Consider the following 20,073-nt stretch of genomic DNA (forward strand, 5'->3'; position numbering starts at 1 on the left):
CAGAATTCCAAGAGGTCACATGTCCCAAATATCTGCAAATATTATGATTACTACTCATACATGGAGCAGGGTCGCCAGAATCTCTGGTAGGTGTCTGGTGCGGAGGAGGGGGGGCGAGAAGGTAGGGGGGAGTTACATTATTAGTTGTCCTTTAGCAGCTTTGTTACTAATATTGAATGGTCTTTTAATTGCTGCTGTCCTCCAGGTTGTAGGCGCATAGCTGTGTAAAGCTCTCTTAACTGATATACGTTGCCGGCCACTGGTTGTAGGCACTCAGCTGAGTGAACGGTGCTTCGGATCTGTCTTAATAAACTGAACAATTCCATAAAACTTTTCAATAGGCATCAAGTTGTGCTTTCCTGGCTTGTTCCCCTCTTACCACTGACCACAACCTTCTGCTTGCCTCATGGCTACTGAGGAACCTCTGACATCAAAACTTTCTCCCCTACTGCTACGGAAAGTTCCAGGGATTACTCCTGTCTGTCGCTGATAATTTATCTAGACATTTAAGGGACTGAGTCAACCACCAAGTAAATTTCCAATGACATTGACTGTAGAATAGAATAAATATATAACAAAAGGAGTGGGAGCAAGGCAACTTGCAAGAGCAATTTCACATGGGTTCAACTGCAGAATTCAAAGAGGCACACTCACACACATGCCACATGTATCACCCCTTGGCTCTCATTCCAATTTCCATTAACCCTGCCTTGCAGCAATGCGCTTACCACGATTAGCGTCTATAATTCGTCTTTCTTCACTGAGAGGAGTCATAGTTTCAACCTGAACCTCATGTGTATCTAAGTGGATGGCTCCTAAGTTACTGCACAATCCAAAAGGATTTGTCCTTGATTGGAAGCTTTCTTTCAGTCATAAAGCACCTTTCCTTCGGTCATAAAGCACCTTTCCTTCAGTCATAAAGCGCCTTTCCATTAGTCCTGGAGGTTGGATAGGTATGTGTCTCCTGGTGTACTACATATTCCTACAGTTGTTGATTTGATCTTTCTAGTGTGTTGGATTATTCCAACATATTTGGTTCCACTTTTGTCCTGTGGGTAAGGAGTGTAAAATCCTATTAGATGGACCCATGGTAGCAGTTCTTCTGTGGTCATTAACACTGCTGAATTTCCTACGAGCCATTGAATTTCCTTAGCAGTGTTTAGGAACTAGTGTTCCTTCATGGTCCATGTGCCAGGGCTGTCGCAAGAGGGTGGGCATTGTGTGCCCAGCGCCACACTTTTCTAGGTCCCACATTCCTGCGGCAACAATTAATTAGACATTTGTAAAGCAAGCCCATATTCCTGCAGCAAAATCTAGATTTGTTAAGCAGACCTGCCCCTTTATTAATAACGTTTACATGGCCATACCATGATGGTGCCAGATGCCAAAGCTTTCCCTGAAAAAGCTTCCAGTGGGGTCCTGCATCAAGTTTTTAACATGGGCCCCACAAAAACATCTGGCAGGCCTATTTGGTGCATTACTTTTGCCATTTGTCCAATTAGTGCTAGTTGAACACTTAGCAAAGAAGAGTAGGGCCCGCCAGAAAGAAGATTACTTATAGGTGGACTGTGCGTTAAAAGCATAGAAGCTGCAATAGAAAGTGAGATACTTCCCAATGTAAAAGTACAGTATACATTCCTAATGAGGAGGGGGATGCTTCTACCAATAGGAAGTTGAGAATATAACCCATTCTTGAATAGTAAAATAGCAGGTGTTAACTACCTTTTGATCCCTGTAGGCTGAGCATGAGGCCATTTTAGCTGCAAATATGAGGCCATTTTGTTGAACTCCGAAGGAGGCCATTTTAGCTGAATATGTGAGGCTATTCTAGGAGTAAAGGCAATGTAACTGCAGACCAAACAGTCAGCCGAATGTGCTGGGCTGCATCTGTTCTAGACATCTACACGAGAGCCTGTTTGCACTGAAATTACTTTTGTTCAAAGAATAATATTGTCTATGTTTGAGCAACCATTATCTCCTGCTCACAGGCATCTCAAGTCATCTCATGACAGAGTACGAAGAAAAGATATTGAAGTGGAAAATGGCAACTTATTTTAATCCTTTAGGAATAAATGTCTCAACGATAATAGTTTGAAACTCAACTGCTTTATTACACCTATTTAAACTAACATTAATTTTCCATAAGCATGGTTACAATAATTGTTGTTAATATATCAATGTGTATGCTTCCAAAGATGTGTGATACCCTGCATATGTAACAAAAATATGTTGATAGGCATGTTAATAGATTATGATGTAAAGTATGTTTTTGGCAGCATTAACCTTGCAGTTCTTATGAACAACTCACTGTTAGTAACAGACATTTACGTTTTTACCAATTTCAAGAAATTTGATTTCTCATTTTTATTCAATGTCGCGGTCTGTTTGCCTATGATTCACTGCATATTGATGAAGTTAAACATTATGGGAGAATCCACGGGGGCCACTTACTATTTAAATTCATATGAACCTAATATTGGTGAAATGCGTCAGGCAAGTGTACATCACTTACTGATCTCAACATGGAAGCCATTTGGTCATGTTTCAATTCCTTACCCTAGTTTGTTGGTTTTGGTGGGTCATGTATGTCGTGACCTGATGGGATGGGCGACCGACAGTAGGACACTAGGACCCTGTGGGTCATGACGAGGTGACCAGGTCACCGGACACCACATCCGGCCAGGGGACAGGAAGAGGACAGACTGACCAGGACGAGCAACAGGACGGACGTACATGTGACCAGCTCATGTAATCTTAAATAAAGGAAGCGTATTAGAACCAACCTGTGTCTTGAATATATTGTGCTGTGTGGCCCCGCTGCAGAGAACACGACAACTGGCGACGAAGGTCAGAAACGAACCAACGCGGAGAACATCGGAACATCGCGTGTCTGGGCTGGACAGCATCGAAGAATACCAGGTGCCCACCCTGGATGCGCCAGGACGAAGAGTGAAGAAGCGACGCGGGTGCTCACCCCGACGGACAAGAAAGCGTACAACAGATCGCGGTAAGAGCGCGACCACTTGCAATTGAGGCGCGAGCTCGTTTGAATTGACGCGCGAGATCTCGCGAGAGCTCAGAAGTCTCGGCGGCCATCTTTGAACCAGGCGGCCGGACCAATCAAGGCACAGCATCAGCAAGGAGGCCAGGAAAGGCGAGATTTTCAATCGAAATCTCGCGAGAGCGACGGCAGCCATTTTGTGTGGGACAAAAAAGGAAAAGACACCAGAAATAACAAGGCGGCCATCACAAGGCCAGGCGGAAAAAAAGGAAAAGACTAAATTGACAGAAAAAGAGACATTGAAAACAGAGATAAAGAGCAACAAAGAAATAGAAGTAAAGAGAAAGAAAGAGACAGTAAGGAGATAAAAGAGCAACAAAAGTAATAGAAGTAAAGAAGAAGAAAAAGACAAAGAAGCACAAACAACAAGAAAAAGAAATATAAAGACCAAACAAAGACACATAAGAGAAAATAAAGACGGTAAAGAGACAGTAGAAGAAATAACAAAAGAGTGCCAAGAAGAGCGCTGAAATCACAGAGGAAGAGGTAGAAATAAAGAAATAAATAAAATAAGGAAGAGAAAAAGAAGAAGAGAAAGGAAACAAAAGAAAAGAGCCGACCAAAGAAAGAAGGAAAGAATGGCAGATCCAAAGCCCAGCGCGCAATACAGGAGACCACTACCTTTCAACCTATCGGAGCCACAAACAGGGATAAGGTGGGAGAAATGGATCAGACGGTTTGAAAGATATGCACAAGATACAGATGTAGCAGACGGAAAGAAGCTAGGATTAATGTTGAACTTAGCAGGCGATGATGTGGAAGAACTACTGGTGACACTGCCTACCGAAGAAACAAAAACATATGACCAACTAAAGAAATGTCTAACAGCCAAATTCGACCCACAGCGCAACATTGATTTCGAACGATATACGTTTACCATTGCATGTCAACGAGTCAGCGAAACACTAGATGACTTTGCAACAAGGCTGAGAAAGTTGGTAACTCATTGTGAGTTTGACAAATTCGACAACGAGCAAGCGATCAGACTACGGATCATAGAAGGCTGTCTCGACACCGGATTCAGAGCAAGAATACTAAAGGAACCGACCTCATTGGAGAACATCCTGTCCCTAGCGAGAGCAGAGGCGAGAGCAACGGAACATGCCAAAGAAATGGAAAGAGGGAAGAGCGCTGAAAGAGAAAACGCACACTTCACGACATATCGCACAGACCGATGGAAGAATGACTAGAGGGAACAAAAGGAAAGAAGACGACCAGAAAGAACATGCTACAAGTGTGGAATGGAATTTCCACACAGAGGTCCATGCCCAGCACTTGGCCAGACGTGTAGAAAGTGTGGTGGAAGAAATCACTACGCCAGCATGTGCCAAGGTGCACAATTCAGAGGAGATGACAAGGGGAGAACGGGAAGGCGACAGGAATCGACAGTAAGACATATCAGGTATGTTGACAATGAAAGGAGAAGTTCATCACGAGGGTCAGAGGAAGAAGAGGAAGAAGTGAAAGTGGAAAGATTATACCACACGTCTCTCTCTCTCTCTCTCTCTCTCTCTCTCTCTCTCTCTCTCTCTCTCTCTCTCTCTCTCTCTCTCAGTGTAACTGTGAATGAGGACTGTCAATGGTGGGCGACAGTGATTATGATAAATGTGTCATGAACATTTGTTTGCAACAAGGGGGGAGGTGTCGTGACCTGATGGGATGGGCGACCGACAGTAGGACACTAGGACCCTGTGGGTCATGACGAGGTGACCAGGTCACCGGACACCACATCCGGCCAGGGGACAGGAAGAGGACAGACTGACCAGGACGAGCAACAGGACGGACGTACATGTGACCAGCTCATGTAATCTTAAATAAAGGAAGCGTATTAGAACCAACCTGTGTCTTGAATATATTGTGCTGTGTGGCGCCGCTGCAGAGAACACGACAATGTAAGAGGCCAGAATGAAAGTATCCAGCTTTGGTGAACATTCAGTGAGGTGTGACAAGGTGTCCAGGCATTCCTGTTGTGAAGTATGCTGGAGTATATTAAGTAAGAGTATGGTAATGTAAGAGTGCAAATAATAGTAAGTATAAACAGGAATAAGAGTAACAGTCATTTGGAGTAATGGTGGGAGTAAGCAAGAATAGTAGTACACATGAGTAAGAAGGAGTAAGGAGCAAGAGGAAGAGTACAAATGACTAACTAGAAATGTAGGTGTACATTGGGGTAAGAACAGAAGTAAATTGGAGCACGATCAGCAGTAAGTAGTATTAATACCCTAAGTAGAGGACGTTGTTATGGTCTCCCTTGACAGCACAGTTTTCACCAGGCACTTATGTTAGACCCACCAGGGGAGGGGCTTTGGCTCTGCCCACATGTTGGGAGCCAGGAGTACATGTTTTGATTGGGCAACATTGTGTACCTCCATAAAAAAAAGAGCTTGCCCGCCATGCAACTGTGATCATTTTGCTTATGTATCTCTCTCCTGGACCTTGAAATTTCAGGGACACACACACATGCTATTATATTTCAATTAAAGTGTTTTAGATAACTAGATCATTTATGTCATTTTTCTCAGGCAGCAGCACAGAGGGGAGGAGGCACTCATTTGTGTAAGTGGAATTTTAGGTCTGGCTTGATAGTTAATTAAGAAGCCAGACCTATTTGCATTACACTGCTTGTTTACATCTGTTATTGTGCACAGTACATAATCCATTTTAACACCTTAGCTGCTATGGAACGTCCAGCTCCAGTGCTGAACGTTCCATTGCGCAGGTGCAGTTGGAACGTCCAATGGCCGACGGCAGCACTCCCGAGGTAGTGGTGCCGTCGGCCGCTGGATGGGCGCAGCGCTTAAGGGGTTAAATGAAAGTGAAGCTGAATACGGTGAATGCTTTCAAAAGATAAGTGCACTTACTTTTTTCCCATATCGGCACAAAGCTAGCATAGTTCAGAGTACTCAATTATGAAAGCAAAATAAAATAATGCCTGTAAGAATCCGGGTTACTGATTCAGGGGACGAAACCATACTAAAGCAGCAGCCGCACTTGTTGTCAGGGTAAAACACAAGCAAACCCCTCAAATAAACCTGTGCTTAGCCCTCTAGTAGCTTAGAACAAAAGCACTCAGGCTTAAATTAGAGGCAATGTGTAAAGTATTTATGCAGTACACAAACAGAAATAAAAGGAAAACACAATACAAGAAAAATCACACACCAATGTAGAAAAATACAATTACATTTATTAAGTTATTTGACACCAAAATGACAAAAATCCAATCAGTAGAACAGAGATATACAATTTTAAAGATTTAAGTAAAACTAGTGTTTTAACTGTGGTTAATTTGTAGAGCCAGACTGGGACAAATTCGCAGGTGCAAGTTGCCCATGATGGATTGCGGGACAACTACAGAGATCAAGTTCGGCCTGCTGAACAAAGCACCTTACATTTTGGTTGTGGAGCCTTGTGAAGTCCTGCGTCAATATGTGTAATTCAGCAATGATCCGGGGCTGGAATTCAAGGTCATGCGTTGAGGATGCATTGTTCACCAGTGGTCCTGAGCATCTTCAGGGGTGCGACGGGTTCAAGATGCAGGTCCAGTTCTTCTTACTCAGGAAACAGGCAGCAGAGTAGCAGTCCTTGGAATACAGTAGCACAGGAGTCCTTCTGACTCTTCCACATGCCCAGAGGGCGACTGAAGTGTTGGATCTGGGGGGCAACTATTTATCCTTGGTGCCTACTTTGAAGTAGGAGAAGTTTCTAGAAGGTTCTAACCCCAGAGATGTTTGGGATTTTGTGCCACCCTACCCCGGCCTTCACTTGTCTGGGGGCACACAAGGCTAGTGTAAAACCTTTTTTGAGTGTGCTGAGGCAGATTCTTTGTGATGTGCAAGTATGGTAGGTGACAGCTCCACCTCCTATCAACTTAGAGATGGCCCATCCTGCCAACACCTATTCACCCTTTGTCTCACTGTCTGGAAGCATACACAAAGATCAACTGCCAACTACAGGTAGTCATGTCACCCAAGATACAGGCTGATGGCACCAAATGGTTGGGACAATAAAATGCCAGCTTTCTAAGTCTTTTAAAAAAAAAAGACGGTTCCTAGCTTGTACTCCAAACTTATTTTTACAATGGTACATGTGTAATCAACCATTAATGAAGATGTTGCTGATCTACAAAATGTATGGTGCTGCAGCAATGTGTTCTGTGCTTAAAAACACCCTATTAAAAGCTGCAATAAGTGCAATAAATGCTGTATAACGAACTTGATATGCGGACTTGCTGCTCACACAGCTGAGACCCAATTTATCCAGATTTACCCAATTTATCCAGAAGTTAAATGTCCAGTCCATACTTTAAATGTAAAAATGTAAGTAGTCAGTTCAATATACGTTTTTGGCAATAAAACCATGTAGTCCATTAGACATAATCAAAGAAATAGTCAAAGTGTATTCCACTTTCTTTAATGCACTGATAATTTGTAAGCTCAAATCAAAATCATTGGCATTCTCAATGCCAGAGGTCTTCAAACTGTGGGTGCGCCCCCCTGGGGGCCGTGGTTATGTTCCTAGGGGGGCGTAGGGCGCAAAGGCCTGTGTAAATACTTCTCAATGAAGATGGCCTGGAAGTGCAAATTTATTTATCGCGTTTCCACCATGTCTTCATTTACATCCAGAAGGTAAAGGTCATTAAAACGATGGCAACTGTTATTATTGGCAACATTGGGACTAATTCAAAGACGTGGCTAAGTGGCTTAAAAGGAAAAGAGCGATAGTGGGCCTCCTGGCATGGCGTTGTGACAGTTCCCGGTGCGACAGCAGGATGGAGTCGTTGGAGGTCATGGATGGTCTAAGCCGGCTGGGGGACGAGCTGACCATGGGGGACATCGATGAAATGCTTCAGTTTGTTAGTAATCAGGTGGATGACTTCCCGGACCTTTTCGAAGAGCAGCTGTGCCCCACATTCTCAGCTAGTGATGGGACAGAGGCGGTTCTCACGCAGACGTTTAGCCAGGGGCAGCAACAGCAGTCCTACCCAGCCCTTTCCCTGAAGCCACTGGTTACACAGCCTGCATCCAAAGTTGCACCAGCAGCCAACCAGCCCCAGCGTTCAACGCCGGCTCTCCAGCCTCGACCACTGATTCAACCACAACTCCCACAGCAGACTATGATGATCACCCCAGCTTTCAGCACCGCCACCCAGACTCGTTTCATCCAGCAGCCCGTTATCTACCAGAACTCTTCAGGCAGCTTCTCAGTGTTTCAGCCCCAGGTGCAGAACCTGATGACCCCGTCCCAGGTGCAATCAGTTGCCCTTCAACAGCAGATGCAGACGATGCAGGCTCAGCGTCTTTTAATGCAGACCAACGGCACCATCCAGACCCTCGCCCCAGCAACCGGCACCATCCAGACTCTCACCCCCGCCTCCGGCACCATCCAGACCCTTACACCAGCCAATGGCACAATGCAGACCCTCACTCCGGCCACTGTACAAACCATGACATCGCATGTGCAGCAGGTTCCAGTGTTGGTTCATCCGCAGATCATTAAAACAGACTCACTAGTTTTCACCACCCTGAAGGCTGAGAACACCCCCGTGATGGCCACTGTACCAACCCCTGGGATTGCGACTCTTAGCACTCCTCTCCAGACGACCTCTCTACAGACCTTGGTGGGAGGCAATGGGGCGTTTGTGACCACCATGCCGGTGATGATGGGGCAGGAATCACTAAAGCAAATGCCAGGTCAACTCAAGCAGCTGGAAGTACCCAAGGAGGGCGAGCGTCGAAGCACCCACAACATCATCGAGAAGCGATACCGCTCTTCCGTCAACGATAAGATCCTGGAGCTCAAAGACCTGGTGATGGGCAATGACTCCAAGATGCACAAGTCAGGTGTCCTGAAGAAGGCCATTGATTACATCAAGTACCTACAGCAGATGAACAACCGACTCCGTCAGGAGAACATGGCCCTTAAACTGGCCAATCAGAAGAATCAGCTCCTGAAGGGCATTGACCTCAGCAGCCTGGTGGATACTAGCATGGACATAAAGATGGATGACTTTAACCACAACATTCTGCTCATGTCCCCTCCTCCTTCGGACTCTGGATCGCCAGGGGGCCTCTCCCCGTACTCTGTGGATTCAGAGCCTGGAAGCCCTCTGCTGGACGACGAGAAGATGAAGGATGAGCCAGACGAGTCCTCTGCACTTGGCATGCTGGACCGGTCACGGATGCTGCTTTGCGCCCTGACATTCCTCTGCCTTTCCTTCAACCCACTGACCTCGCTCCTGCAGGGTGGAGAGACGCAGCAGTCGGAACGGGCAGTGCTTCACAGCTCGGGAAGGACTATGCTGGGGTTTGAGGTCTCAGGTATTGCTGGTGGCTAGCTGGACTGGATGATCCCAACCCTAGTCCTGTGGTTGGTGAACGGGGTCATTGTCCTGAGCGTTTTCATCAAGCTTCTTATCCACGGCGAACCAGTCACCCGGCTCCACTCCCAGTCTTCTGTCAAGTTCTGGCGGCATCGTAAGCAGGCAGACCTCGACCTAGCAAGGGAGGATTTTGCTGCAGCCACCATGAACTTGCAGACCTATCTGTCTGTCCTTGGACGTACCTTGCCAACCTCCGGCTTTGACCTGGGCTGCAGTCTTTGCTGGAATGTGATCTGCTACAGCCTGCAGAGGCTGGGGATTGTACGATGGCTGCTGCGACGTACCCCAGGGCATCGCGAGAAAGCCGAACTCCAGGATGAGGCGAAGACAAGTGCCAGGGACGCTGCACTAGTTTATCATAAGCTTCATCAGCTCTATCTCTCAGGGAAGCTTCCATCCAGCTCACCGTTCCTGGGGCTGAATCTAGCCCTGTGTGCAGTCAACCTAGCCGAGGGTGCTGCTGAGAAGATCTCATCCAGCGTGCTTGCTGAGGTGCATCTCACTGCAGCCATTGACCTGAAACAGTTCTTGGAAGGCAGATTGCATTTCATGGCGGGTTATTTTCTGAGCCGAGCCCAAAGCTTGTGCACCAGTTCAGACAGCTCTTCGGTGCCTGATTCACTGCGCTGGCTCTGCCACCCGCTGGGGCAGCAGTTCTTCGTAGAATACAACTGTTCAGCTAGGGGGGCCTCCAGGGACAGTCTCTATAGCTCTTCACGGAACCCAGTGGATCCCATCGCACAGGTGCACCGGGCCTTCTGCGAAAGTCTGCTGAGAAAGGCCATGTACTCAATAGTCAAACCTGAGGTTGGCCATGCAATGGATGAAGAAGCCAGTGAGTTTTCGAGTGCGCAGGAGTACCTACGACTGCTCAGTACGTACACAGACCCAACCAGCAGCGCCAGCCCACCCTCCTTTACTGGTTACTCGTCACTGAAGTCCTGTTCAGGTTCTGACCCAGTGTGTCGTTGGTGGTCTTCTGTGGTAAAAATGGCAATCAGCTGGTTGCAGGGAGATGACACTACTGTCCGTGCACAGTTTGCAGAGGTGGAGCGACTCCCAAGATCTCTTGAGGCAACTGAGAACCCATTGCTGAAGCCAGTCTTTCATTTGTGCCGGGCCATGCAAGCAGCTGTGTGCAGTAAATTGGAAGGACAACAGGGCGCTCTGGGACAGTGCGAGAAAGCCAGTGGCCTTCTGTGGAATTGCGTGAATATGGACCGGGGGCTCACCAGCTCCAACCTGAACAAGGTGGTCCAGCTCTTGACTTGCGACCTGCTGATTTCGCTTCGCACCACTTTGTGGCAGAAGCAGACCGGCTGTGTACAGGCAGGCACTGAAACTCCCCATGCCTCCTCACCTGAGCTGGCTGGGTTCCAGCGGGATCTCAGCAGTCTCAGAAAGCTGGCAGATAATTTCAGACCAGCCTATCGTAAGGTATTTCTGCATGAGGCTACTGTGCGTCTGATGGCTGGAGCCAGCCCTACACGCACCCACCAGCTGCTTGAGCACAGTCTGCGGAGGCGTGCCCCTCAGAGCAACAAGCACGGGGAGCTTGATGCATTGCCAGGTCAGAGGGAGCGAGCTACTGCCATCATCCTGGCCTGTCGCCACCTACCCCTCTCCTTCCTTTCCTCACCAGGCCAGAGGGTGGTCCTGCTCGCTGAGGCGGCTCGCTCCCTGGAGAAGGTGGGTGACCGGCGTTCCTACAATGACTGCCAGCAAATGATGGTGAAGCTCAGCGGCAGCGCTTCCATGGCCGCCTCATGAGCAGGACTGGTTCTGAACAAGACACCAAGAAGGAGAACCGGCGGTCATGTAACTTGATGGTGTTTGGGTTTCTTGTGGCTAAAGTAAGAAGTATCTAAGTGGGCAATGTTTCCGCTATTCAGTTTCAACTGCAGCAGTCCTCCAACCGCCTTCATGTGGTTTTTAATCCTGCAGTGCACACTGGGAGTGAAGAGGGAATCCATGCTCTGTTCCACAGACCAGCGCAGCAGCTTTTTCAGATAACTGGTGCTATTGTGCTGTATAAAAGAAGAAGCTCCCACCATTTTTTTATACACAGACCTTTTTTGATACTTGTATATAGACAATGATTTCGAGGTTCATGGAGAGGCTGACGAAGAGATGACAATGGGACCATAGAGAAGAGGTATACCAGAGACGTCTGTGTGGATATACCTGCTGCAGTGCTGTGCTGCATTCCCTCTTTATTGTTGACTTTGATATCTTAATGCAAGAAGGTGGTATATACAGAGCTTGATTCTCAGTCAGATCTGCTTTCCTTAGTCTTGATACTGTCATAGGTTGCTACTTTAAGCTGGTTCCTTCAGTCTGCTTTGCTTCTGCCAACTCTCCACCTGTCTCTGATATCTGGAATCACAATAGCTGCAGTGAGCTGTGTCAAAGCTGAAGGCAGGAAGGTCTTGAAAGATAGTTAGCCCTACACTCAAGGATTAGAGCTGTCCTTGAGGGAGCACACAATTAGTAATAAATGAGGCTGCAGACTCATGAAATTTAGCAGTTCTTTATTTATATGAAAATGTTTTAAAATGAGGCAATACAGTCTGTTATACACAGCTACACCAACATGTAACAGTGCTCACATAGCAGCTTTTGATAATCATCCATGTGTATTTCAGGACGGTTATCTTTTCAGTTTTGGCTTTTGCCCAGTGATGGAGGGGTCCTGTTTGCCTCTAGAGAAGTTTTAATATTTTTTTGCAAATTGCGTGAAGTGTCCCTGAAACATCTGTCATTACCACATTCCGTAGCATTGCTCCAACCACACATGGACTCGGGCATAGTAAACGCACAGCACTGTCACTTTCTCGTTTCTAAAGAGGATGAGGAAAAATGATAGGCAATTGATAAAATATAAAAGGAGAAGCATAGACCTTGAATAGGGCAGCACACACAGCCAAAGTTTCCTCATTCTACACCAGTTGCGTCATCTGGCGATTACTGGAAGGGAAAATCTAGATGTATGGTAATCTCTACAGGCCCCTGTAGTTAGTCTGTGTGTTTGCCTGTACCTTTCTGTATGTAAATAGATACCATACATGATGGCTTTAATATGGCATTCATGAGCGCCACTTACTATTCTGGATTTGCCCGCTTTACCCTTTGTATGTAAGAAGATTCCGTACATGATGGCTTTGTAAAGGTTTTCATGAACTGGCTTTTGTACAGCCTGAGGCTGTACATAGTAGATATAAGTATCTTATAATCAAGGTATAATTTCAGAGAGGACCTTTTCAGATGACCGTTAACTTTTATCTTAGTGCTTCCCACTAGGGATGAGCAAAACAGTTACATTAAAAACTGCGAGATTCCACAGAGTTCAGCACACTGTGCTCCTCGCACTGATTCTTAGCGCCAGGAGCTTTTTCTGTGCTGTAAAATCAGCGCAAACTGCACCACGTAGCGTGCCAGAGCCCTTCTTCTTTCTGGTGATCGAGTAGATTTTCCACTCAGCGACCGCTTTCTCAACGCGAACAGTCGCAACCTGCTGTGATCATCTGCATTTAGATATCTTGCCAGGAGACGTTCTGGCGCCCGAAAATTGCGCTTAGGAGGCAAATTTCTGCTCTCCAACTCTATGTTGGCAAGCCACGTGAAAGAACTCCGCGTTCCAAGCGGAACTGGGCAAAACCCTGTGAAGTCCGCCGGCGGAGCAGAATTTTTCACCCATCCCCTACTTCCCACCCCACCCCACCTACCCAAGGCAGCTCAGACATGCCTCTCTATTCCAGATTCTTACCAGTGAGTAATCTGGAACATGTGGCTTTGAATCCTGCCTTGTGAGTAAAGGTACACATGCACCTGCCCTTAAATCGGATTCAAAGAGCTAACAAATTTTGTATAATAATATTTATTTTAAACAATTCTATAATGAGTTAAATATTGTCCATTTGTTTTCAGTGCGAATTGCTCAATTAAAGATGCCTTGGGGAGCACCAGTGAAACCACCTCAGGGAGATAGTAATAGACTCACAAATGTGCAGCAGTGGATCAGCCATTTATCATTGGCTTGCACCCTCAGCAGCTTCAGGACAGACTGAGAACTTGCCATTAAAAACAGACGATGATTGCCCTGCCACATTTTTACCCTTAATAGAGTGGGATTACCAGCGGTGGGTGCTCTTGACCCACAATGTCATGCGACCTTGACCTGGGATGGGGCACTTGACTAAGATGATACAATGTGGTCTCCTAGAAATATTTGGCAACTGATGTATGTAAACAACTGAGGTGCCCTTCACCAAATGGACAGAATTGGTTAGATGCTAGTTATCGCCCTGCATGTTTGGAAGGTACCCCGGCTGCTGAGAAGCTGCAACTATAGCACATTATTTTCTATTCACCTGGTTATGGGGGGTGAACCAACACTCTTCTCCCTCCTCAAGCCTTTTATCATTCCTGTTACGGTTTGTTTTTTTAGATATTGTGTTTGTCGAGCTCTGACCTGTAGATAACGAAAAATAAATTATTCTGCTAATTGAAAAAAAAAAAAGGAAAAGAGCAACATTTCCTGTAAGTATTTTGTTGATTTTTCACATTTAGCAAGCTACATATAAAATAATGCACGTACCATAAACTAAAAATAAATGCAAATTAGAGTAATCTTTGGGACGCGTTCTTTAATGTTATCAAAACTCAATTCATTAATACGATCACTACAGTGGTCTGTGAAACCAGAAAAACACACATTTGAATCCTGCTTGGCATAGTGTGGAATCCTGACATTTTGTATTTATAATTCTGTGAAGTAAAAAAAAAAAAAAAAAAAAAAAAATAAGAATGTAGGTATGATGGTTGTTTGTGAGGTTATTCACAACTTTGTGATTTGTGTCTTAAATGTGCATATTGATTCAACTCATATGAAATTGTAAACATATGTACGATTTTCTGACCTTATGAGCACAAAACGAAGAAAACATATATATAGAAATGAAAACATATTTTTTGATGCATAATAAAATAATAATCTATAAAGAAGATACATGTGACAAGATTGTGTTTATGGGGAGATGTCTTGGGTTTGAGCTTTTGACCAATGTTGAAATTAGATAGGTCAGTATAGAGGTTTTCTCTCATTCATCACTACCATTAGTAAAGCAGGTGCAGTGGCACTAAGGCAGTGCACCCCAATTTTGCCTGTGTTACTAGCAAAATGGTTGATAGGAACCCTGGTTTCCTGGTCAGCATTAGGGCTCAGGTTACACTTGCTGTGCAGGGAACAGGTCCAAAGCAACATAACATAAACATCTAGGAGTGATGGTCCAGTGGAGCGAGTGTGCAGAGTAGTAGGTATAATTTGTGCCACAGATGCAGATGCACAGGGCTCAGGGGTGTGAGGCATTAAATAAACTCCAATTAGTATCGTTTTACTGTCTTTTCTTGATTATGTTAGGACCCACTATTGTTACCATTGTTTTGCCAGTGTTGCTTTGGGCCTCGGACCAATGGCCCAAAAGAAGGGAAAATGTCATCAGAGGAGATACATTAGCTTAGGCCTCAGAGAGATGACAAAGTGGGCTATAATGGCAAGATGGAGGCCCATTTTTTCAATAAGGGTCAGAGAAGACCACCACTTAACAAGGCAGTTGATCTCATTACTGAAGCAGATGCAATGGCCCTCGGGCCCAGGAGTAAGAGGCCCACTGCATACCAAAAATGACTGCCTTCATTTATAAAAGAGGTTCGTAGGCTTATCTTCCTAGCATTAGAGGTGAGGCACCCTTGCTACAAAGTGGTGGACAACATGCAAGAGCTAATTTTATTCTGAAAGGGACAGAGAATCTGTTCCAAATTTGGAGTGATGGCCATGCATGGTGGGGTAAAGGTGAACGAGGCAGTGCACACAGTCTGCTACTCAAGCCTACAGCTATTATTAGTGCTACAGGTGCAGTTGCATTGGGTCTCAGGAGTGTGAGGGGCTCATAACACCCCAAGTATCAGGAGTTGTGTATTGCTTGATATATTTGCCCTTTTACAAGGGTCATATTTAGCGTGGATTATCAGTTACAGAAAAAAGTACTCCTGAAATGGTAATCCCAGCCCCTGCACTCGTCCTGGATCTTTCCACTACTGCAAGTACTGACAACGTTTTGGAGGGGTCCCGGCTTGAAAACATTTTGCTCAGGGGGGGCTCACAGCAAAAAAGTTTAAAGACCTCTGCTCTATGCTCTACTCCAATGCATTTCCGGCACAACATTGCCCTTCTTTAGCAAAAAAATAAGCTGAATGAAATTCTGTACCAAAGTACCAGAACATCGTGGACCATATTGCCTCCTAACCAACATACTCTATGAACTTGATCAACTTGAAACAATCTAACAAAAAAAAAACACAAAATGAACTTCCGTCTTTGAACCAATCACGTGATTATGACTATGACCAGAATGTGACTCAAACCATTCCTGAAGAATTAAACGTAGGAAATGAAAGTAATATATTTGTTGAACGGTTTGTGAGAAGTAGAGGAACCCGAAGAATAAAATAACCGTATAAATAAAAATGAAGTACCCACTATCGTCGGAAAGGACATGTGAACCCGTGCGTAAAAACAAGTGATTCGGAATAGTCAAAAGTCAGTGCTGGAACTAATACAAACAAAACAGTCTCACCCAAAAATAGCCCACAAAAGCTGTGATGGTAGACCTGAGAAATGTTTAAAAGGGCTAGGTAAGTGGGTGGCACAATCAGTGCTGCAGGCCCACTAGTAGCATTGAATTTACTGCCCCTGAGTACATATAGTACCACTTTGCAAGGGATTTACAAGTAAATTAAATGTGTCAATTGGGTTTAAGCCTATTTTACCATTTTTAGAGGCGAGAGCAAAAGGACTTTAGCACTGGTTAGCAGTGGTAAAATGCACAGAGTCCTCAAAGTCAATAAAAACGGGTTCAGAAAACATGAGGCATGAAGTCTGGGGGTAACCCTGCAGAGAGGGCTAAGTCCAACAAAGCCCTATTAGAAAACAATCTATGCGTGTCCTTGAACTACCCACCGATTGGGATAAATTATGTTTGCTTAGTTCTTCTTAACAACTAATTCAACTAATTTATTCAGGCAAAGAATGTGGAATCAGCACCCATCAAGGAAATATATGGAACAGTCTCTGCTGTCTTCAGTAAATCGAGAAAATGAATCTCATAATAAACAGGTCCGGACTTGAGTGATGCTTCTTTTCAAAATAGCGCAAGCAATTGTTGTTTATTAGAAACAACAATTGCTTGCACTATTTTGATAAAGAAAACTCTATGAGCCCTGAAGAAGTCTCATTCATGAGACGAAACGCGTTGGCTAAAAGGGAAATTTTGCATGTCATTTTAATCTGTTTTTGGATCATCATAATAAAGAATTGAAAAGAAGTATCACTCCAGTCCGGACCTGTTTATTATGAGATTCATTTTCTCGATTTACTGGAGACACCAGAGACTGTTCCATATATTTCCTTGATGGGTGCTGATTCCACATTCTTTGCTTTGTATTTTGAGCTTTGCCCATGAAGGAAAAGACTGGGTTGTGTTCCTTGGTTTCATGAGCACCATCACCAAAAGTTTATAGCCACAGATGGTATCAGGTGCAGGCTTTTCTTGCCTCAACCCTTGTGCGTTAAATTTGTTTTTCTAATTTATTCAGGCAATGAAATATTGCATAATGCTTGTATTTTTGTCATATCACCGTGATTACATTTTCCTTAAAATGCTGTGCAACCAAAAAACTAACATGGCAGTTGGGGTCTGTAATTTATTCAGTCCTCAACACAAAGATAGTATTGCCTACAGTTTGGTATCTGGAAGAAACAAGCTATGTCAATTGTTACTAGCCTGGCTGCTACACCTGACGCTGTCCCATCTCTCACACCCTACCTACTCCAGGAGCAGCTCGCGAGGCACAGGCAGCCTCTCCTGGTAGTTGACAGCATGCACAAATCGTGTATGGTGGATCCCCCTCGCAAAGATTGCATGAGGACAAAGTGCTATGGCTGTGTTCTGACAAGCGAGGATGGGACTAGATATGCAGAAGGCTTTTTTCACGTGGTTGACAGTTAAAGACAAGCACAGGCATTCATAAAAACAGTACACCTCTGTTGCAGTACCTGGACACTTCACCATCTCTGCACTGCAATGGAGCCCTCTTTAGGTGGGATAATACAACTAATAACAAATATCATGACAGTGAGAAAGAAATACTCTTTTGAGTTGATCCAAAATATGAATGACACTTTATTCAAGCAATGGTTGAAAATGGATGACCAAAACAAACAAATATCTGAAGGAGCTGACCCAGATCCCCTATCTCTGTATGTTTTTTGTTGATCAATGGCAATAGCACTGGCAGTGGCAGGCCAAAAAATGCAATAGCCTGACTTAGAGGAGAGGGTTAAAATAGGTTCTGCCTAAAATGACAAATCATCCAGCACCTAAGGTGCCCAAATGGGATGTTCTGCTGTTTGAGATAGATCTGCTCCTCTGCCTTTGTCTGCCAGAGTGAAAAGCCAATTTCTCTTAATTACAGTGGGAGAAAAAACATGAGGTTTGATGGAATGAGCATCACGGAATGCCACCATATAAAAGGTGGTAGACTATTTTATTTTGTTATATCATGTTATGTTATGTTTTAACAATTTGCAGATCCCAATTTACATCACCGCAATGGCCTCTTGAAGTGAGTGGAACCCCACACAACATTGAACAGTATACTGAACTATCTTTTAATTGGGAGCACTTGAATATTTGCAGAGTGCATAAGGTCGTTATGGTCATCAATCAGTCTAGTGCAGAGATGTGGTGCATTCCTCAATTGTGCAGCCAAGGCATTGAATGCCTGACTGCCACTTGTTTATTATGTGAAATCTGGTTCTTCCTGTTAGCAGTCAAGTCACTCATAAATGTAATATTGTAAAGGTTTCTAAAGTTGGAATCTTTTTTCCATGAGCTTGGGCCTCTTGCATGAATGGCCTTCTGGATGAAGCCTATCTACTTAAATTACACTCTCTGAGCATTATGTAGCCAGTGTAAGGAATGAAGAGCTGTACTTGTGTGATGACATCAAGTGGATGCATTAATACAAGGGCTGTGCATTCTGAAATCTCTGCAGGAGTGTGAATAAAATGTAGAAGAGCCCAAATATAGACTGTAGGAGGAATATAGATTAGCCAGGGCTACAGTCAGATCAATCTGTGGGGTAAACATCTGTTTAGGTATTCTGAAACCTTTCTGATGATTCTCAAATGTAAAAAAATAATGGCCTCAAGTCACACAGATTTTGATAGGGCTGGTGTGGCTTACCCTTCTTGTGGATTTACCCTGAGTCATAGACATGATACCTGACTAATCTTGTCCTATTCCAGACTTAGTGATCAAATTCAGATGTAAACCAGGAGTATCACAATAATACATCAAAGCAAAATCTTTGTGATTTGGGTCCATTATCAGTGGTGGTGCACCACTACCAAAGGGTGGTGTGGTGGGTAGGTGAACCGCGGGGAGGCATTTTGGAGGGGGCGTGTTAATAATAATGTTCCCACGTCATATCGCTCCTGATGTCCTCTTCCTGGTCCCAGCAGCCCCTGGGATAGACTCCCATCCAACCCCTGTGCTGCAGAGCAGGGGATTGGCCTGTGTGGGCAGGAAAGCCTAAGTGCACATGTGTGTTTTGGTCGGCATAAGACGGCAGGCCAAGCACATATGCGTACTTAGGGAGTGCACAAGCACTCATACTCCTACCTCCCATGCCTCACCCCTCGCTGCACAAGTTGGCTCAGAGCCGGCAAACAAAAAATTAAACAATGCTATAACATTGTTTTATTTTTTGTTTGCTGGCTCTGCGCCAGGCAGTGGGGCGACACTCCAACGTCATTGTGGAGGAGCCACCCCTGCCCATTATGTAGAAATTTAGAGACCTGATGTTCAGAGTCAATTGCTATTCCCAAATTCTTAACGTATGCTGCAAGACTAGGGCCCTGATGTACAAAACGGTGTACCTGTTGTAAACCCTCCAATTCAATCAGAGCGTTTGTGACAACTAAAAATATTTGTATTTTTTAAACACATGTGAATTTGGAAGAGTGTTTTAGAATCGCTAAATGGGTTTAGAAATGGATTACAAATTGCTATTTGGAGAGGGGGGGTGGGGGTAATATGGGTGTCCTTTCCAAATTGCAATTCATAACCTGACCTATGAAGCATTTGTTAAGGTAACTGATTTGCAAGGGTGAAGTAGCCCCCTTTGGACCGCTTTCTCACTGAGACTGTAGGCAGTGGTTAACTGCCAACTCTCAGTGAAACATTTGGGAAAAAAACTTTTTTAAATGCAGCCCTGTTTCCCTTAAAAAGTTTTCTTTATTTCAACACAATCACATATATGGTAATCTGATGACCCTTGAAGGCCACCATCCGTGTGATAGTGGCCAATCGCAGGGTTCACAAATTGCCACCTGCCTAATGAATATCAATTAGACCAGTTGTTCTATGGACCACCACGATTAGGCATTTTGTGAACCGGCCTATTTATACCTAGATTTGTTCGCAAAATAATACGACAATCAAACAAAGATGGTGTGCAATTAGTGACTACTTTCTGCGAATGTAATCTTTGTAGCTCAGGCCCTAGGTAA

At 44.7% G+C, this 20,073-nt stretch overlaps 1 pseudogene; it reads left to right on the plus strand.

Moving 5' to 3' along the window:
* The first annotated feature begins 7,787 nt into the window (after positions 1-7,787).
* LOC147722614 (sterol regulatory element-binding protein 2 pseudogene) lies at positions 7,788-11,598 on the plus strand (annotated as a pseudogene).
* The last annotated feature ends 8,475 nt before the right edge of the window (positions 11,599-20,073 follow it).

This window comes from Lissotriton vulgaris, chromosome 4_1 (genome assembly GCF_964263255.1).
Source record: "Lissotriton vulgaris chromosome 4_1, aLisVul1.2, whole genome shotgun sequence".
Lineage (NCBI taxonomy): Eukaryota > Metazoa > Chordata > Amphibia > Caudata > Salamandridae > Lissotriton > Lissotriton vulgaris.